The 23,093-nt window shown below is 36.9% G+C and overlaps 1 protein-coding gene across 3 annotated transcripts in view; it reads left to right on the top strand.

The window, feature by feature from the left end:
• LOC127832136 (poly(rC)-binding protein 3-like) overlaps window positions 1-23,093 on the top strand; it is a 183,756-nt gene that overhangs the window by 95,566 nt on the left and 65,097 nt on the right. For all 3 annotated transcript variants that reach the window (XM_052357377.1, XM_052357375.1, XM_052357379.1), the window contains one exon: window positions 12,698-12,773. The gene's annotated coding sequence lies outside the window, so the exon portion shown is untranslated. The remainder of the gene's footprint in view (window positions 1-12,697; window positions 12,774-23,093) is intronic.

Consider the following 23,093-nt stretch of genomic DNA (forward strand, 5'->3'; position numbering starts at 1 on the left):
AGTTTCAAACAGCATCTCTCATGATGTTAAGTTGCTGATGAAGGTGAAAGGGAGTGGCCTATGTGTTAAGTTGCTGATGAAGGTGAAAGGGAGTGGCCTATGTGTTAAGTTGCTGATGAAAGTGAAAGGGAGTGGCCTATGTGTTAAGTTGCTGATGAAAGTGAAAGGGAGTGGCCTATGTGTTAAGTTGCTGATGAAAGTTAAAGGGAGTGGCCTATGTGTTAAGTTGCTGATGAAAGTGAACGGGAGTGGCCTATGTGTTTAGTTGCTGATGAAGGTGAAAGGGAGTGGCCTATGTGTTAAGTTGCTGATGAAAGTGAAAGGGAGTGGCCTATGGAATTCATTTATATTTGGACCTTGCTCTGTGAAAAAGGGGTTTAATTCATGTGCTAAAGTGTCATCCCAGATTAGCCTGTGCAGTTTGCACATGCTAATCAGGGATGACACTTTCCGCATAAACTGCATTTTTACTAAGAAGAGACTGTAAACGAAAAACTATCCCTTTATATTAAGGCTTTGCTCTGTTAAAAGGGGGTTTAATGCATGTGCTTAAAGTGTCATCCCTGATAAGCCTGTGCAGACTGCACAGGCTACAGGCTTATCTGGGATGACACTATACGCACATTCAATAAATCCCATTTCACATAGCACGGACAATTTACTTGATAATATTATTTATTTATATACTATAAAACATAATCACAATATTTATATAACTTGCAGGTCTGAATTTTTCTCTGTCAATTTGGCACTAGTGGGTACAACAGTGTTCAGCAACTGAAAAACTTGTTTTCTGTGTAATATATGTTACACAAATGTATTACATACATGTTAACTGTCTTCAAGCTGACAATAATTTACTCTCCTCTCGCGTGGAAAATATAAGGCTTAATAGGTCTGGAATCATCAACAGACATTCCTAGTACACTTGAAAGACAACAGCGGTATTTATGTCAGCCCATAATATAAATCTAGGTTTATTGTTCATGGACAGAGCTGTTGTACTAATTGCTGCCGCTAATAGATCTAATAGTGAAACCATATGGGATACACAGGTATACTTGTCACTTTTACTTGTTGATTACATTTCCTATCATAATATCAGAAAAAATAATTTGTGGAATAAGCGACGCGACGCCTTTATGACGTAAAACACAGTTTATGGCATATCAATCATCCACAAGCTTACTGCTGCAGGATTAACTGTATTTTCGGTGACTGGTGTCTTCTGAGAGTAACTTCCCATGCGAAACGTTTTAGAACTGTTCTATAAAATTTCTAGAATTGTACTGGAACAAATAAACGCCAAACAGAATAACAACAGACATCACGGACCTAGGAGGAGGTGGACCTCCAGCTGGAGGACGTATGACGCCGGACGGTGAAAGCCAGTGTCAACTGGAAGCCATCAGGCCAAAGACCATCATCTCCACCAGGACCACTACCGCCATCGGTACATGGAATGTCCGAACCATGTATGAGACCGGGAAGACAGCACAAGTGGCCGCAGAGATGAGGAAGTTCAACCTCACCATCCTAGGAATCAGTGAATCAAGATGGACTGGCTCTGGGCAGAAGCCACTGACTTCCAGTGAGTTACTGTTGTTCTCGGGGCATGAGCAGGAGGATGCAGCACACACCCAGGGAGTAGCCTTAATGCTTTCCAAGTCGGCACAGAGAGCGCTCATCGGGTTGGAGGCACACAGACCTCGGATCATGAAGGCCTCTTTCCTTACAAAGAAGAAGATGATCAACATGGACATAATCCAGTGATACGCCCCAACAAACGACAGAACAGAGGATGAGAAGGACAACTTCTACAATAGACTGTCAACCATCATACAAGACAGACCAAAGAGAAACATCATTATTCTAATGGGTGACTTCAACGCCAAGATCGACAGTGACAACAGAGGATATGAGGAGATCATGGGAAAGCAAGGGTTAGGCGAGATGAACGACAACGGGGAGAGATTCGCCGACCTGTGCGCAACAAGTAACCTGGTCAGGAGGAAGTGTTTTCCACCACAGAACAGCATTTTGGGTGTCACCAGACCTGTCAACTGAGAACCAGATTGACCACTTGTGCATCGTAAGGAGTTTTAGTCGCTCTCTTCAGGATGTACCTTGTCAAGCGAGGAGCAGACGTGGCTTCGGACCATCATCTCCTTGTCGCCCCATTGAAACTAAAGCTGAAGAAGAGTTGGACAGGGGGGGCCCAACCAACGCCAACGGTACAACACTGCCACTCTGAAAGACACCTTGAAGCAAGAAGAGTTCAAGGTCACTCTCTCCAACAAGTTCCAGGTCCTAGAGGAACTGCTTGAAGAAGGGACGATAGAGCAGAAGTGGCAGAATGTGACTTCAACATGCCAAGAAGTACTGGGCCCCAAGTCTTTACAACCACAAGGAGTGGATGTCTGCAGAGAGGCTTCAGAAAGTTGAGGAAAGACGAGAAAAGAAGGCAAGTGTAAACAACAGCAGAACACAAGCCACAAAAGTGAAAGCGCAAAAAGAGTACACCGAAGCAAATAGGAGCGTCAAGCGAAGTATCAGAGAAGACAAGAGGAACTACCTAGAGACGCTTGCAACAGAGGCGGAAGAGGCAGCCTATCAGAACAGAACGAAAGATCTGTACTCCATCACAAAGAGATTAGCAGGAAAGTTTGCCAAGCCAGAGAGGCCAGTAAGGGACAAAAATGGAGGAGTAATACCAGATGATGTAGGGCAGAAGAAGAGGTGGATTGAGCACTTCCAAGAGCTACTCAACAGGCCAGCCCCTGTGAACCCACTGGAGATTCTGCCAGCTACAACGATCTGCCAATCAAATGCTGCGCTCCCACAAAGGAAGAGATCAGCAGAGCCATCAAACAATTGAAGAACGGCAAATCTGCAGGACCTGACAGCATACCGGCAGAAGCGCTTAGGCTGACGTGGAGACCAGTGTGGACCTACTACACCCGCTCTTCAGCAAGATATGGGAAGAAGAAGAAATCCCAATAGAGTGGAAAGAGGGTTACCTCATCAAGCTTTCCAAAAAAGGCGACCTCAGTTCCTGCTCCAACTACCCAGGAATCACGCTGTTGTCCATCCCAGGAAAGGTGTTTAATCGCATCCTACTGAACCGAATGAAAGACACAGTAGACCCGCATCTCCGTGACCAACAAGCAGGCTTCCGAAAGGGGAGATCGTGCACGGATCAGATCGCAACCTTGGGCATCATTCTGGAACAATCCCTGGAGTGGAATTCGCCGTTGTATGTCAACTTTATTGACTATATAAAGGCGTTTGACAGCGTTGACAGGGAGTCCCTCTGGAGACTTCTGAGACACTACAGAGTGCCATAAAAGATCACCAACATCATCAGGAAGTCTTATGAGGACATGACCTGCAGAATTGTTCACGGCAGACAGCTCACGGATGCCTTAGAAGTGAGAACTGGTGTAAGGCAAGGCTGTTTACTCTCACCTTTCCTATTCCTGCTGGCCATAGACTGGGTAATGAAGACATCAACGGAGCAGAAATAGAATGGAATTCAGTGGACACTCTGGGAACAGTTGGAAGACCTTGACTTTGCCGATGATTTGGCTCTTCTCCAAGGTTGACAGCTTCACCTATCTCTGCAGCATTCTGGACAACCAGGGAGGAACGGATACAGATGTCAGAACCCGCATCGGTAAAGCACGAGCAGCCTTCCATCAGCTGAAGAACATCTGGGGATCCAGCGTAATTGGCATCACCACCAAGATTAGGCTCTTCAATACCATCGTGAAGCCGCTACTCCTCTATGGAGCAGAGACCTGGAGACCCACTGTCACCACCATAAAGAAAATACAGGTCTTCATCAACACCTGCCTCAGGAAGATCCTCAAGATCTGCTGGCCAGACAAGATCTCCAACGAAGAATTATGGAGAAGAACAAACCAGCAGCCAGTTGAAGAAGACATCCTTCAGAGACTTTGGAGGTGGATAGGCCGCACCCTTCGCAAGCCTACACCCAATACCACAAGGCAATCCCTAACATGGAACCCCCAAGGGAAAACGAAGAGAGGGCGGCCTAGAAACACCTGGCGCCGTGACCTGGATGCAGATGCTAAGCAGATGGGTCAAACATGGGGCTAGCTTGAGAGACTCGCCCAGAACCGAGACGCCTGGAGGAAGCTGGTTGGCGGCCTATGTCCCAGATGGGACCACAGGCAAAGATGAGAGATGAGATGACTGGAACAAATGACTAGAAGTGTTCTGGTATCATTCTTAGAATGGTCTAGAATGATTTAAGAACAGTTGTTGAACGTTAAATGAGAATAATTTGTAGAACAAATAGTTCTTAAACAGTTCTGAAGGTTTGTTCTAAAATAATTATTGAACAATTGTTCTAGAACTCTTCCAGAATTGTTCTTGTATAAATTTCTAGAACAGTTCTAGGACATTGTTCCCCTCGGAACTTGTAAGTGAGAATCTAATTCATCAGGACTAACCTGACTACCTTGCACAACTGGTGGGATGATTGATCTTAACTTCCATTATTAAATAAAGTTTATATAAGAAAATATATCAACTTTATTTAACTACAACAATATACTTCAAATAGTTACACAATTCGAAAATAAGTATACTCTTGTTCACACCAACATTATATATAAACAATAAGTATAATTAATCTAAGAAAAGAACATTTTAAAGGGAGGTAATATCACACTGTTACACATATTTATTTTAAATTATCTAGAACATTTATAGGCCTTGGTTCTAGACCTGTTCTATATGTGTTCTTATTCCCCATTATAACTTTTGTAGAACTTACTTATTTGAAATTGAAGTTAAATTATCATGGTCTGAATTAGTTTATTTTAAATATGTAGAACAATTGTAGAACAATTTATACCTTGATTCCAGACATGTTCTATATGTGTTCTTATTCCCCATTAGAACCTTTGTAGAACTTACTGGTTCTTAAAGAGTTCTAAATGTGTTCTAGAACTACATTTAAAAACATTTTTAGAAATTTATTGAACTTATTTTGTCCTTGAAATGTTCTAAAAATGTTTTTGTATTCTTGTATATTATTGGGACAGTTTCAGAACAAAGCCTTGTTCCAGAAATGTTCTGGAATTATTATAGAAAACTGTTCTGGAACAATTCCAGAACATAAGTTCTAGAACGTGAATATGGAACATTCTAGAACTGTTTTTGATGTTCTAGAACAGTTGCAGAACCGTTCCAATTTCTAGAACAAATTTTCGCAGGGGTTGCCAACCATGCTTTCTGCACATTGACTGCTGCCATCTCCATTTTCAGTACCCTTTTAATGGCATCTGAAGTTATAGCATTAAAAGTTATGGCATTGAAATATAAAAATATAAAAAATGGACAAAAAAAGCAATAACATTTAACAAAATAGTACTCAATCCATATACATGGACATGTTATTACTAAAAACATTAACTTGAAAACATGTTAATGTGAAGAAACAGATTCATATTTTACTGTTGAATAAAGGTGTTGGCTTATTTCTCTTTTTTAAATCCGTAATTAAAAATTAACTTTATATTAAATCCTGTTAAAGTTGATGCATTCATGATTGAAGGAAAAAAAGAAGTTTGTTATCATTTTGCTATCTGAGACAACCTCAAGTATTTAAAATATTTTCAATTACAATCCTCAGGGACACACATTTTGAAGGAACTAATTTTATTAGCTTGGCTGTTTTAGGAGAAAACCCGAGCTATTGTCATAGCAAGCTCGTCGTCCGCCGTCTGCCGTCCGCCGTAGGCGTCGTGCTAAAACCTTAACATTGGCCATAACTTTTTAAATATTGAAGATAGCAACTGGATATTTGGCATGCATGTGTATCTCATGGAGCTGCACATTTTGAGTGGTAAAATTTCAAGGTGAACATCATCCTTCAAGGTCTAGGGTCGAAAAAACAAAGTCAAGGGAAGTAATAAGCTTTAAATGGACATAGTTATCTGACCTGCCAAGGTATATATTTTTGTTAAATAAATTAAAGAGGCGAAGTAGACGGCATTGTGTTTCTGACAAACACATTGTGGTAAAAGGTAAACGTCAAGGTCATCCTTCAAGGTCTACAGTAAAAAATACACATTTAAGGGAAGTAATAAGCTTTAAAGGGAGATAATTATTCAATATTGAACAAAGCCACTTTATATATTTGGCATGCATGTGTATCTCATGGAGCTGCACATTTTGAGTGGTGAATCTACAGTTACGGTAGTGGCTTTTAATTATTTGCTACTAAAAATAGAGATTTGTTAAAGACAATTATTTTCAAGGGAAGTACTGTGAAACCATTTATTTTCGACAGCACAAAATTTCGTCATTTTTATAAAAATGACGATTTCGTCAGCACTTAAATTCGCCGATTTCTGATTTTGAATTAAATAAATGCGTCAGTCACTATCCGATTTGTGTGTAATACATATTCGCGATCAATCGCAGTTGCGAAAAATCGTGGTACGAATGCGGGAACACACTTGAGAATCACTGCAGGAGGTGAGGCCTGTTTGTCAAATGCCAATTAACTAGTCTTTTGTTATCAAGGGACAGTAATGGACCCTCTTAATGTATGCCATGCACACGTTCATTTTTATGATTAGCGAACAAGTGGGATCGAATAACCGTTAACGAGTGTTTGTAACAACGAAGCCAATTGCCAATTAGTCTTTAAGCTGGACTGATTTAAAAAAAATGTCCATGTTGTGTTGATGAAACAATGTTGTTTCCTTTTTTTTTTGCTCTCTAAATGAAATGAAGTATTTTTTTGCAAGCAAATCAAACTAGTCACTTGTGTTTATTTTCTTGGGTATGTGTTCTAGTTGGTTTGATTTTTATTAAAATGCTGTCAATACCGTTTTAAAACCGTTTGTGTTATACGAAAGAGGTACCAGTTTGTTAAGTGTTTTTTTTCAAATAAAATGCTTTTTTAATCTGATATCAACATTAAAATTATAAACTTTATGTGTGTGTTTGTTCTTAAAAAGTAAACTACCGGTATATAAATCAATAATGTCAATAATTTAAAAATAAATAAATTGATACATATAAAATAGTAATAGGTGTGGTCAAACGCAAACAATCAAACAACAAACAGCAATTAAAATATTCTTTATTAATTTGTGATAAATACGCAGGTTAATTGATCACACATCGTCATCTTTTCATTTGGTTTATTGTCTTTCATTGGCATTCGCTGCGTGATGGCTAATATGCAACACCCCTGAAAAACCGATGCACCTAATGGGTAATAAAGTTATAAACAATTAGCGCTAATTCATTACCATTCTACATAAACGAAGTCAACGCAGTCGATACAGCTGTACTGCACCCGGTTTTAAAGAAGTGTAACGTGTCAGTTAAGTACCTTGTGTAATCTACATCCCTTTGTGTCAAAACCGGATTAATCTTGATTACGAAACAGCAGTAAACGTGTGCATGGATTATGTTGGAATTTAATGCCTCATGTCTACGGTAAAGTTTTAAAATATTGTTCAACTTAGTGTTTGTTTTTGTTCAAACATAGAGCATGATTGTTCGTTAGGATCTTAAATTTGCCGATCGGTCGACTGACGAAATTTATGAAAATTAATGCCTGACGATTAATAATGGTTTCACAGTAATTTATATAATTATAATTATAAATCTCGTATTATATATTTCCTTACCAAGAATTGAAGTTCTTTTCACAGTAACTGAACAGATTTATTATTTTGATTATTTATAACTCAAATGATTGATTTGTCAAAGGTTTTTTTAAAATGATATAATCATCATTTCTTTCATGTACTTAGTTGTTACTAGTAGAGTTCATTACATACCTGTGGACTTATGTCCATAGATACATGATGAACTCTGGCTATGATCTCTTTGATAATCCACAGGCCTTGGTTGTTAGTGATGTCTGACTTGGTCATTTTGGGCTGTCTACAGCCCCCCCCCCCCCCCGGTTTGATTGGACAAAATCCAAGGGAAGTAATAAGCTTTAAAGGGAGATGATTTCTATACCTGCCAAATGATAAAGTTTATGTCATAGTGGCGCAGTAGGGGGCATTGTGTTTCTGACAAACACATCTCTTGTTGGGTCACTAGGTCAAAGGTCAAGGTCACTGTGACGTCTAAAAAAATTAAAATTCTGAAGCTTTCGCCGAGTGTGGCACCCATTATGCCGTGCTCTTGTTTTAAAGTATATATGGGCCATGCTGTGTGAAAAAAGGGTTTAATGCTTATGTGTTTAGTGTTGTCCCAGATTGGCCTGTGAGTCTGCATAGGGTAATCAGGGACGACACTTTCCGCTTTTATGATAATTTTTGTGTCAAGAAAGGCTCTTAGGCCAAAAAGAAAAATAGTTGTGTTTCAGGTCACCTCCTGAAAAAAAGTAGGGTCGGTAGGTAGGAAAAACTTATTATTATTTAAAATTCTTTTTATTTTTCATGTTTTCCATAAATCAGTGTAAAGTGTTGAACACTGTTCTAATATCTAAATATAGCAGTGCACGAGAGAGAGATACATCGTTCTTTGTGCTATACATTTAGGGACCCATTGTTCAGTCTCAAGTTTTAATTCCTCTCGCGAAAACTAATGACACGAAAGACGACTGTCGCCGATTTACACTTGAAAATACAATAAAGGTCATTGACTACATTTAAATTGATCCTCGCTGTTAGTCAGAAATAAAATGATTGTTTTTGTTTATCTCTTAATTACGTGTTGCTACAAATTAATTGACATGAGCAGGCCAATCCAGAAGGAAGGCTCATTGTAAGCTCGATTGTCCAACAGACAAAAAAACTCACCTTTTCTTCTGCAGCAAACCCACTAACTTCCAGTTTCGATCGCTTCGACTGTGCTGGGTGGTATCTGTGCCATACATTCTTTAAAGTCATGGAGTTTGAATAAGAATTCAAAGACTTTGTTCCGGCATGATGAAAACATTTGTTCAAATTGACGGACAAAATGGACGACGCCATGTTTACAATCAAACGGAACGCCCGATATTGATTTTGCGGGAAAAACAGACTGGTCCCCCGATTGCACAATGTGTATACCGTATACGTTCGCTTATAAGACGCATTTTTGAGACTTAAATTAATAAGTTACAGTTGGGGTCGCGTCTTATAAGCGAGATACTGGTGAAAATAAACAAAAAAAATCAAAATATCGAGTTTACTGGGCTTATGCTAGCCAAGTTGGACACTTGTCAGTTGTTTTGAATCATCGCGGCAGCCATTTGCATTTTCTCTAAAGTCTGTATTGGCCCGTACCATGTATGGGAACGCTATGTTCAGTTACCGATTTATTTGTAATAAAATGTATTGTTACTGATTTTGTTGTCTATTATTTTTAATTTGAATTTTGTTATTTTTGGGGCGTAAGACGTTATATTGTCCGTGATTATTCTTGAAAAGTTTTTATCACCTGATTGTCTGCGCGCGACGTCGTTAAATGCCATATAATTTGGTCATTACAGTATACGTGTGTAAGCGGCAACACGATGCCAACATGCTTAAAACAACAGCAAAATCAATTCTCAGTAAACACGCTGCCGATTACAAATGCTATTTGACAAGTTTGTATCACCTGATCGTCTTTGTTCCAAGTTGTTAATTTTCAATTAAGACATAATTGGCAATTAGGGTATCCTCTGAAATAAGTTACCAGTTTGCAACTGTCAATTGTTAAATAAACACGTTTATTCAGACGAACCACTTATACTGATGACACATTATTTATTAGGGGCCAACAACGACGGGAGCAAAGAGCGACCGCATGCAATTATCCGCATATGGCTTTCTTCTTGACACGTGATTTCGATCTGCGCTTCGGAGTCTATCACTCTATCACGCGATTGGCTAATTTTATGAAAGTAGGCGTTACCTATTGTTGATAGACAATGGGCATAAAATTTGCATAATCTAGGTAATAAAACTAAACGCTTTCAAAATATCTGCCTATTAGATTTCAATACCTGTCAAACAATACAATTAAGATGACTGACACGATCAATTTTGCTTGTGCATTGATATTACGAACGTAATATGTTTTATGTTTGCAATTGTTAGGGCAAATGATTAATACGCAGTTGTTAGAAATTTTGTCAATTTGATAATTATTTTTATTGCATGAATAATACTTGAAAATAAATTAAAACCCACTAATATATCACAAAATAAACAAATATTTTTTACTTTGTTGTTTGATTGTTTTATTTTTCAGACTTGTGTGAATTACTAATTGTATGCAGTGCGAGTTTGAAAAATTCTCAATGTTTTACTAATTGATGATTTTCTTTAACATTCTGCCATTTTTCGGCCATGTTCTGGCCGATGAATACGGCAAAATTTGACCGCGTCTTACACGCGGGTCAGTCTCAAATCCACCCATTATAAAGTCCGAAGTCGGGGTGCGTCTTATAAGCGAGGGCGTCTTATAAGCGCACGTATACGGTAGTATAAAGTGTTCGCGGCGACGGGATGTTATTTTGCAGGTCACAGTACAATAATTCTGGTAATCGCCGAATTTGTCTGGACGGAGATGGAAAAAAATCGCCGAACTCGGAACTCGACGGGGAAAAATTAACAAAAAAGGCAAATATTGGATAATAAGTTTTTGGGTCGGCCCCAAAAAGATAGGGTCGGTCGGGTGACCGGAAACACAACTATTTGTCTTTTTGGCCTTAGCAAAAATCAAAATTTTGCAGAAAGTGTCGTACCAGATTAGCTTGTGCAGTCTGCACAGGCTAATCTGGGACGACACTTTCCGCAAAAATGTACGCAAATGCATTTAACTTTCTTTTCACAGAGCACAGCCCATATTTTTACCACTGTGGGAACTTGTTACCTGGGCAATATGCTGTTATGTTGATAGTTGTTTTTCACTTCTTCAGTGGAGTATGGTTATTGTTTTGAATAATAAAATTATTTGATAAAAAATGTGTCCCATAAAGATATGGTGAGCGTTGCAAAGCTTTTTATGCCCACCTTCGAAGAAGAGGGGGTATATTGCTTTGCTCATGTCGGTCGGTCGGAAGGTCGGTCGGTCCGTCCACCAGGTGGTTTCCGGATGATAACTCAAGAAGGCTTGGGGCTAGGATCATGAAACTTCATAGGTACATTGATCATGACTCGCAGATGACCCCTATTGATTTTGAGGTCACTAGGTCAAAGGTCAAGGTCACAGGTGAAGGTCACAGTTACTGGAAATAGGCATTATAAGGATTGAGCATGGTTTAAACAAGGGAAACAACTACGGTTTATGCATGTTCTTTTTATTACAGATTTGCCTCCCTTTAATTCATTCAAAATCTCATTTTACAGCAGCGATTCCAAATCTGACCTGTAAATGAGCCCCATATTTACTGCATGTGCTAGGTTACCTTTTCCCATTTGATCATTCTTAAGTATTGGTATTGTAATGCTGCTACTGCTGCTGGCTGCTACTGCTACTGCTACTACTACTACTACTTCTACTACTTCTACTACTACTACTACTACTACTACTACTACTACTACTACTACTACTACTACTACTACTACTTCTACTACTACTTCTACTACTACTACTACTACTACTACTACTACTACTACTACTACTACTTCTACTACTACTACTACTACTACTACTACTACTACTACTACTACTACTACTACTACTACTACTACTACTACTACTCCTCCTCCTCCTACATAGCAACTTCATATTTGGCTTACAGGGGGGCATTGTATTTCTCAAAGAAATCTTGTTTTAAAAATAAAACGACCTTGGTTTTGAAAATGAGTTACCATTATATGCATAATATAAATACACTTTCCAGGATTTTTTTAGGTATGTTGATTATGTAGTTGTTGTTAATTGGAGACATAAAAAGTACTCTACCTGGTGATCATAATTATGTGAAAATCTAGAGTAATATGGAGTTCAAAATCTGCCAAGAAAAATGAAACATTACATCAACGTCGCATTCCTTATTAATGGAATTATTATGTTGTGGGATTTTTTTGCAACAAAAACCCACCTTCACTACTTAATTCACAGTTTTATACATAATGATGCCGAGATCAAGGGAATGACATTTCTAGGCATTGTATCTTGTTTTTTATTTGCAATTTTATCAGTTTGTTTTTCTTTTCTTATTTTATAAATAAAAAATGATGGTCTTCAATAACAATATCAAACAACAACTTTTGGAAAAAAGATCAATAATAGAATGAAACAGTATGTTGGTTCATGATGTAGTTAACTTAAACTTTGGACAGAGCATAGCCAGTGTTTGGTACCCTTTATAAATTGCTAGGAATTACACCCTATATACATGGATATTTGCCATGACCATAATTCATATGCATAAGATAGGGATGTGATGGCTTAAAAACACAGGTTGGGTAGCATTTGGCATGTTGGGACTTGTTTCAACCCAGCCACTTTAAGTTTATTTAGACATAGTAGTGTTATTGACGCGACTGCCATAAGGGGATGGCTAGTTCAATATCTGGGACATGGGAAAGAACTTTTGTGGGTAATTTGGTGTTGAAGTGATTTCTACTGCCATTCTCCCCATTTCCTCCGATTTTAGCTGTGAGGTTATTGGCATAAGTATGTTCATTAGACAGAACTTCCAATGAAACAAACAGATTGTTGTATGTGATCATGGGTTTTTATGTGATCATGGGTTTGTCAATTTCAGGTGCTTCTGTCTCCTCATGGCAGGCCAAACATGGATGTCCAGGTGACCTAAAGAAGAGCATTCTAGTAAGGACCAGGTAAAGTCAGCCTTGAAAAACAGGCTTAACCCTTTGCATGCTGGGAAATTTGTCGTCTGCTAAAATGTTGTCTGCTGAATTTCTAAAATAAGCATTTTCTTCGATTTTTTTCAAAGAATACTATCAGAATAGCAAACAGTTTGGATCCAGATGAGACGCCACATTCTGTGGCATCTCATCTGGATCCAAACTGTTTGCAAAGGCCTTCAAAATTCGGTTGCAGTACTGAAAGAGTAAATAACTCAGACACTCAGCAGTGTTTTTCCACTTTTTTGGTCATGGGGCCTTGCCCCATTGAATTGGTAAACTCACATCGTTACGAATAAAATTAGGAAATAAGTGTTGTTGTTTGTTCTAGCCCATGCTTTTAATTTGAAAATAAAAAATATTTCAATATAATATTATATTATTCAAGGTTCAACAAGAGCTTAATGGCAGATGAGCTTTGTGTTGAGAATTTAAAAAAAAATGCTGGAGCCTTTGACTGGGAATTTTTAAGTCCATTTAGGAAAAATATCTACTTTTTTCGATTGTGAAAGGGTCCTTCTACAGGCCCCAAATTTGAACGAAAAAAATACTTTGCTAAGGGCATAATAATGAGGATAAGAACAAATGGCAAGCCTAGAAAGGACTTCCACCTTGAAGAGGCCTTTGAGTCATGGAAAAGGGCTGTGCCTAGGAAATTGTTTTAATCATGAATAATGGAACTCTCATAAGTCTATTGTTAACTGTTATTTTAAGTCAAAGTATTATTGAATTTACCTTTGACTTGTTTTCTATTTATATTAGGATAACAAAACTGTCTGGAACTTGTTAAACAAGAAAAGATGGTGTTAATTTTATTGAGTTAATCTGTACTAATGTTATTTGATAAAGTTGTAAGACGTTATATTCTTATTGCAGTCAAATTTTCAGTTTACGTTTTCTTATAATAGACACAATTAAAAAAAATATTGTATAAAATCAAATAGAAAAATACAGTTTCTCAGAGGGAACACATTTAAAAACAAATAAAAGTTATCAATCTTGAATAGGGGTGGGATTTTATTGGTATGTGTTTGTTTTATGAAGTTGATGTACCCTGTATAGCAATTCTATATTAAAATTATAAGCATAAATCATAACAAGTCTTTTATAATAACATCTAGAAATAACCACAAGTGGCAAAATAATAGAATTGCATGCATAAATAGTTAAATAAGTGTATTTTTTAAAGAGACACTTTCTGAAAAGTAAGTTTTTAGTGAATATTTTTTCATAGAAGTTGATTAATTCAAAAAATCTTAATAATTTAGTGATTAAACTTATTAATTAACATTGTTTCTCTGCTATGCAATTTTCTTAATATTACATTAATAAAGGTTATATTTTCTTACAACTGTCAAATTTAAAAGTCTCCCCTACATATGTTATTTTCTCCTTTCACTTTTATACTTAATCAATGTCTTTGTGTGCACAACTTGACAGTAAAAAGAATGTATTTTGCCGACTATTAGGCACAGTATATCATTGCACCACCAGACAAGGTAGTATCATTGAAATTCAATATGGATTATTCTACAGTAAGTAGATACTTGTCACTTATGAACTTGCAGATGCGCCAAGCAGTGATTTGTTGCAGTTCTAGTAGAAATTAATATGTTTGCAATTAAATATGAGAGTCTCATAGTATCTTATCAGTGTAGGATAACTGGAATCTGAAGTGCAATTTCCATGCTGAGTAATTTAAACAACATTTCTATTTACAGTTGAAAAATGATGTATTCTTGATTGACATTTTTGTGAAAAGAATGTTTTCTTGAAAATGTCTGCCAAATGATTTGTTACATAGAAATATATATCATCAAACAATCAAGCTAATTGTGACCAAGATGTGTAACAAGTATAGTGTCTTACAGTATTTCTTGCTTAATGCAGCAACTCTGTCCTACAACTGCAGAGGCATCTTAGAATGAAATGTTGGAACAAACCAACGGAAGGGAATGAAAGGAATGGGACTGGGTCACTGATTAATTGTTTGGAAAGGTGTGTGAATGAGAACAAAACTCAGAAACATAGTCCTAAGTAGATTAACAGAGCTTTGTGTAACCTTGAACCCATTCAAGCGTTGCAAACCAGATCTACAGCTGCAGATTTCAATGGCAGTTAATAGGTTCATGTTTTCAAACATACAAATGACATTGTCAAAACAAGTGTTGTATTACGCTGTGTACCTACCAATGCATGCCTTGTGAACTATTATATAGACAAACAATTATTATCTCAGAAAATCATATACAACAATTATAGTGCAGTGGAACCCATAAAAATTACAGTGTATGGTAAGTCTTCAATATTATGTTGTTCAGAATCATAACAAAGGTTATATTATGTATGAACCTTGCAATATACGCACATATGGAAGATTGGAAGTATGTGATTGCACTCAATGTCCCGCACATAGTGACGCAGTTTACTTGAACTCACAGAATTTATCGGCTATGGCTTTGGTACTTGTGATATTGAAGTGGTTGTAATCAGAAAGCTTTAGGCTTTGTTCCCCCTTTATGGAATTTTTTGTTTCAATTAAAATAAAGTCTAGGCAGAAAGTTTTGTCCCTGATAAGCCTGGGCAGACTTCAAGTATCTCAAATCTGCTCTTGTTGGTGTAGAAGCAATGGTCTATCCAAAGACGTAAGGACTTTTTATCTTGGCGTAGATGCCAGTGACACTGGAATAGGACTGGTGGACGTTTGTCACAGATGCAATTATGTGCAAAGGTTCAGATGGAAATTGAGAGGCCTTTTTTGTTTTCAAGCAAATCTCTTTAAAATACACAAAGAAAGTACTGCGTTACCAGACATGAACTCCCAGCTATTGTTACCTTTTTTGCGTAAATTTGGTCATTATCTACTTGTCCAAAAATTCAGATCATTCAAGTCTAAGATGGATTGCTTCATTCAAATCCCCAGTTGACCAAATGGCTTGTGGCCAAAGATGGAAATTATGGCAACTTTGATTATAAAAAAAGAACACTGGACAGGAAACCAGCACTCTGTGATAGTTTAAGCAGAATTCCTTGTGATCCAATAGAGTGTGACTTTTACGACAATAACACTATCCTTAAAAAATTTGCCATGTAAGGGTTGCAGTGTTTGTTTAAAACGTCATAAAAAATGGTCAGAGTTTGCAAAAGTTGATAATGTGATTCCCCTGTTTACTAGAAACATAACTGTTTCCAGTTGTAAGACAGCTAACAAAAGTTCACAAGCTTTATAGTCACTTGTCCTTGTTTTGCAGTTAGTAATGTCTTTAATAGCCATTGGTGCACAAATTGTGAAGACTGGATTTAACAGATTCACCCGCAGAGTGAGTCCTCTCAGGATGAGAGACATGAATAGAGAGAGTGGTCAAGAAGTATCTCTGAAAGGGGTGGGAAAGGGGACGACACTTGAACTACAACCATTTTCCATTAATGATATTGGCATAACTGTCAATGCTAGTGACCAGCTCAAGCCCTCGCTTCTTGTGAATCATTCTCCGAAAGAAATTGCAGAGTTGCAATGGAATGACACAGACGTGGGTTGTATCATTCGCTGGATGGAGGAAGGCCTTCAGCCATCCAGGAATGCAATTGTAAGTCACCTGCTGTTCCCAATTTATGGCTGAACTTGGATATCTTCAATTTGAAGGTTAATGTTCTATTTAGAAGATATCCCAGTAAGGACATGACCATACAAGATCAGCTGGTCTTGGTAAGGACATGACCATACAGGATCAGCTGGTCCCAGTAAGGAGATGACCATACAGGATCAGCTGGTCCCAGTAAGGACATGACCATACAGGATCAGCTGGTCCCAGTAAGGACATGACCATACAGGATCAGCTGGTCCCAGTAAGGACATGACCATACAGGATCAGCTGGTCCCAGTAAGGACAGAACCTTACAGGATCAGCTGGTCCCAGTAAGGACATGACCATACAGGATCAGCTGGTCCCAGTAAGGACATGACCATACAGGATCAGCTGGTCCCAGTAAGGACATGACCGTACAGGATCAGCTGGTCTTGCCAGGATTATGGACCATAGATGTTTTAAAATGTCGTCATAATTCTAGTTTGTTGTCATAATTCTAGTTTGTCGTCATTATTCTAGTTTGTCGTCATAATTCTAGTTTGTTGGCCTCCTTGGTGTTCAAAAGACAGTGTCTAAAGTGAAGTCATCTTTTTACTAGTATCAAATGAACGATAATGTGCGGGACTTTATTCTTAATTGTACAGTGTGTTCTGCCAGGAAAAGACCAGTCAAACAAGGTAGACATGGTCTTACAGAGTACTAATTGTCATTTTCCCATGGACTGAGTATGTAGGGACATAATCAGTTCACTTCAAATTACTGTACAAAATAATTTATACATTCTTGTTGTCATGGATCAATTTACTAAGTAATCTTTGAATCCTACACAATGCCAAATCAAAAAGCAGAAACAGTAGCTAAGAAAATTGTATTAGAATATTTAAACCGATGTGGTGTAAGTTTGGACATACATTCAGATCAAGGATCAAATTATCAATCTAAATTATTCCACGAAGTGTGTAAGCTTCTTGAAATTAACCAAACAAGAACCTCTGCATTTAATCAATAAATCCATGGAATGTCTGAACGTTCTAACCAATGTCTGTAAGATATGAAATTATCATTTATTAATGACCATCAAACAAATTGGGAGGAAAACTTACAGTTGGTGACATCTGCATAATGTGCAAGTGTGCACAGTTCAACATAAAGTCCTTATCAGGGAACATATTTTCCAGCAACATCAATCGGTCTGGATTAAAATGGGGGAAAAAGTGTCCGAAATTTTTTATCCGAAATTATGACAAATTACGTTAAAATTTATACCATTGATTTTGCCATTCATGAAGAGGGTATAATAATGTACAAGTTAAATTGCCTTAAGCATTTTTTTTAACGGAACATACAAGTTTTCTCAATTGGTTTTATCATTAGCTATTTCATTGTTGTTTCGGTAACTGTTTTATCTGACTTTTCATTGTTGTCAATATTATTAATCTGTGTAAGTCTATACCGATGTTTTAAATCATTCTCGACTCGATAATAGCTTACACACATGCATTGAATCTAACAAATGTCTGTGCGTAGGTTGGCTTCTGGCAATAATAAAACCAAATAGTTGAAAAACAATTCGTGTACGCTATAGTTTGTTGTCGAATAAACCACGGCCAATAGTTAAGATGCGTAGGGATTAAAAACCACGCATCTTAACTTCCGGTCGTGGGTTATTCAACAACAAACAATAAAGTACACGAATTATTTCGATTCTAACACGATTTTTACTAAAGATTTATACAATGTATATTATTTTTCTTGTGTACTATTTTATGTGAAGTTCCGCCCATAAAAATAACTTTCGGCTGTTCTGTCAATCAAAACCGCAACTTTCATTCATTTATTGCCGGATTATTACGCTGGTGGAAAATGTATCGGCATGTTTTGTTTAGTTACAGCGCGTGCTTTCAGTGTATAAGGTCCGCCCACAATTATTGCAGAATATCCGATTTTCTTCTTTGTTTATGAAAGTTTACTGAATGTTTCATGCACGAAATTCACAATTTCCACGAGGATAACATCGAGGTTTTAACCTCCGAAGTAACTGTCAACAATTGTATCATGGACGAGCACACATTACGGACCGATTAGGGTGCTAGGTATAAGCCAGTGAAATTATCGATTGATATTGACACTGGGTTATTCACGCTTGACTAATGCACAACCGCGCGAATCTTCGTTTGGTGTCATACGCTGATACTAGTCAGCTGACGTGCAATAGACTGGTCTTGACCGGTTTAGAGACTGCAGTGAATGGTTTATAACACCTAATCGAGATAAGAATGTAATTAGGGTATGCTGGCTTGTGCACTGCGTTATTGATTTCATGACATGGGAATTTTAGCAAACAGAATCGGACCGACTCTTTGTGATTTTCAATCGGTCTTTCATGACCCCAATCGGTCTAGGACCGACAAAACCGAAATAAATATGATCCCTGGTCCTTATGAACTACCGTAATAACTCTATGTTTTCGGACACTTTAAGTTTTCGGACACCCCTTTTTTTAGCAAAAATAATTATTTTTTGTGACTCTTAATTTTGGGACACACGAGTTTTAGTCCATAATTAATGTCTCTAAGTTTTCGGACAGTATATTTCACAGCGCTATTTTACACAATTTCTATCCTGTTTTTGATATCTCATGACACTTCGATCATGGGGTTTAACAACCAGATTAACATCATAAAACATGGCAGGTGCATGCCTGAGGGCAACGGACCATTACATTTGCGTAATTGGGTAAATAACCTTGTAAACCGGTATTAAACAATGGTTTCGCCCGATAGCATAAGCGTTATGACAATGGCCAAGGGTAGCGCCAATTAACAGTTATATTATCTACCGCAAAGGTACTACCACTTCTCAGTAAAATAACTGTGACAAATACTAAACGCTTCAAAGTGTGATGCACCATTTTACAAGTTTTACGAACAATGGAAGGTGTTAAATAACAACTGTCGGAAAGGAACAAACAAAGAATTCATAGTTTTAATTTTTTATTGCGTTAATTACAGGTTCATACTAGCGAGTATCGGTACATCACATGCTTATCTTTGAACTCATTGGTCAAAGTACAACCTTGTAGTAACTTTCTGTCAAATAAATTAAGCATTTAAAATTATTTAAAATGCAATGCAAACATGTATAACTGTAATTTATACTTTACAGCATAGTATTTTACAAGTGCGCTCTATTACCGGTAGTCGTTGATACAATTGAAGCTATTTTCGGACACTTCAATTTTCGACTCTTAAGTTTTCGGACACCTGTATTTTGTGAATATTTTGCGTATCTAAGTTTTCGGACACGAAAAAAAAAAATTATTTTTAAGTGTCTGAAAACATAGAGTAGTTACGGTAATGTTTGGTTGTGAAGTAACATTACCAATTCAGCTGCAATTTGGATGTTTCCCAAATTCTCCTTCCAGTCATTTAGCACATGGCCCAAAGCAACAACAAAATACAGATTCAGAGTATGTAGAAAGTTTGAAAAATAGTTTAGAAACGGTATATTCACTAGCAAGGAAGCACATTAAATCTGCAATTAAGCACCAGAAACGGAAAAAATACTACAGCTACATAATTCCAGACTGGTCACATGCACTTAAAACTCAACTTCTTAAGGAGAAGGAGATGGCTTCCCAGACGTTGAAAAACAGTGATAAGTAAATAATTGTCCAATTTAAATACCTGCAAAAGCAAAATCAAATCTTACTATATTAACAAGGGGACTTCCAAATAGAAGACAGACTGGTTTCTTCAAGGCAAAATGATGGATGGTTGGAACCACTTAATGTTCATGGCAACATTGTTTAGACTATAGAATGTTTATTTAAATTGTCTTGCTAAACAACCCTTCTTTGATACTGCTTGAATAAAAAACACTCTGTCAGTACTAATGTCTTTACTGTTAATCTCAAAATGCAACATTATGTTATCACAACAAGACAATTACCGAATAGAAATCACATCCAGATGTTGCACGGTTGCATGTGTTCATTTCTATGCACTAAAACAAATATGATAAGGCAAAGAACAAAAATATCAAACGTAATACCTTTGTCTTTTTTTTAATTCTTTACACCTAAAATAACACTAACCAAGCTTGGTGTAATTGTCCCCCTTGTAAAGAGTTATTTCCCTTTAATTAGTATTGATGCGTCAATACCTGATAGAAGTAGGTGTCACACATGGCTTCAATCAATTAGAAGCTGGGATAGATGGGATTTAGCCAAGATAACTGAATGCCATTTGGTGTCCCTGTCCTGTTGACTGCTTTAGCAATATTGGAGGCATGCTTCACATATGGAAAACATGGCTGGTACCAAATGTCTTGTGTGAGAAAAATCATTAGATCCAATATGTCTTTGTGAAGTCTACATGTTTCCAGGTGTGTTCTTCAGTTATCGCAAAGAGATGTGTATTGTTGTACAACTTAAGATAGTTGCAATGAGCTTCATGCCACTGAAGGGAATCATAATTTTATAGTAATTTAAATTTAAAACAGTATATTTATAGAGGACATTGAGTTGTAGTGAAGAGAATAAGAACCATAATGTGTTATATTTGCTTTTTATGCCCCCCTTCGAAGAAGAGGGGTTATATTGTTTTGCACATGTCGGTCCGTCCGTATGTCTGTCCGTCCACTAGATGGTTTCCAGATGATAACTCAAGAACGCTTAGGACTACGATCATGAAACTTCATAGGTACATTGATCATGACTCGCAGATGACCCCTATTGATTTTGAGGTCACTAGGTCAAAGGTCAAGGTCACGGTGACCCGAAATAGTAAATGGTTTCCGGATGATAACTCAAGAACGCTTATGCCTAGGATCCTGAAACTTCATAGGTACATTGATCATGACTTGCAGATGACCCCTATTGATTTTCAGGTCACTAGGCTAAAGGTCAAGGTCATGGTGACCCAAAATAGTAAAATGGTTTCCGGATGATAACTCAAGAACGCTTATGCCTAGGATCATGAAACTTCATAGGTACATTGATCATGACTCGCAGATGACCCCTATTGATTTTCAGGTCACTAGTTCAAAGGTCAAGGTCACAGTGCCAAAAAAAGTATTCACACAATGGCTGCCACTACAACTGACAGCCCATATGGGGGGCATGCATGTTTTACAAACAGCCCTTGTTTAGTTATTGCCCTTTGCTTATTTTTTGATAGTGTGTTTTCTGTGTCAAGAATAACTTCGAAAGTATTGAAGATATTCTTATGAAACTTAATATATTGATCAAGGGCTTTGATTTAAAGGTTAGAGTACAATAACCATAACTCTTTATTCAATATTTGATTACATCCCGTTACGATATCTCAAATTGTTATAATTTTGGTAAAAGTGAAAAAAGTTGTTGTAAAATGTATTGTCGTAAAGTTTTGAAGCAGTAGTATGACTTACCTTTTTGTTTACATGAAGGGGAATTTAAGAAGTTTGGTGAGGAAAAATGTAGGTTCTTCAACTTTGGGTTTCAGTTGATATTTGGATTGTGATATAGAGAATAATAGGTAAGTGTTGATTATAGATCAGGTTTATCATGCTAGGCTTAGAAAACAAAAAGCACGAGCCTTGGCGAGTGCTTTTTGTTTCCATGCCAAGCATGATAAACCTGATCTTTAATCAACACTAACCTATTATTCTATTTATCCCAATTTTTATTCAGTAAACCTTTTTATTTAAACAAAATTAGTTTAACTGGATAATTTTGCATTTTCATGAGTGTTTGTCGTACTTTGATAATGACTGTAGTGTAACCATGGTCAGTGTATTACTCCGCGTTCCAAAAATAATCGCTGATCAAATAATCATTAGTTTAAATCAGAATAATGTTCTGTGACCAAGAGTCGTGCGTTATTAATTGCATTTTTTTTCGTATTGAATTGCAAATCTAAAAGTTTTATAACATCAATATAACATTTAGTTTTTATATACAAGGAACTACATTTGTTTACAACGTAACCTAACAGCGCGTGCCATTGATTATAGATGAACTTTTATAAACGGGCTTTAATCAACTGAATTCGCTGTAAAAGTGGGATAAAATGAATTAACAAACAGCAACCTAACTTTACTTTTGTAAAAAAATAATCTATTTATATGCTACAGTAAGTGACTGTGTAAAACCCCTCAAAACATAATTGTTTAATTATTCAAGAAATTAATTGTTAAGTTTTTTTTCCCAAACATCTATTGTAATTGCTTTTTAACTCATTTATAGTGATGTATGCAAGTGTATGATGGTTGTAACTATTGTCTTGTTATCTTGTTATTAATTTAAAGAGATTATTTATTATCATTTATCTGCATGAAAGGCAACTTTGTCAGAACAAACTACTGATAGCTCATTTATATTTAAGTGAACAAAAACAAGTTCTCATTACAAATTGATTATTGTTTGCGTAATTGTTTGCCTGTGTTACATGTGTTTCCCATTTTCTGTAGTCATATTTAATTAAGTTGGTTGAAGTAATAATGTCATGTAACAGTTATCTCCCTTCATGTTGAGAGTGACATTGGCATTAATGTGTATTCTGTTTCACCACATATCAGATATTCTATATCATTAACATATTGATTTAACAGTATAAGCTTTCATTTGACTGACAGAGTCTTATAATTACTGTAATTGCTGCAAGAAGAAAATTGTTGCTTTGTTTTATCATCTTCTGCAAAGTCAATTAAGATTAGAAAGTTA

Source organism: Dreissena polymorpha, chromosome 5 (assembly GCF_020536995.1).
Source record: "Dreissena polymorpha isolate Duluth1 chromosome 5, UMN_Dpol_1.0, whole genome shotgun sequence".
NCBI classification, from domain to species: domain Eukaryota; kingdom Metazoa; phylum Mollusca; class Bivalvia; order Myida; family Dreissenidae; genus Dreissena; species Dreissena polymorpha.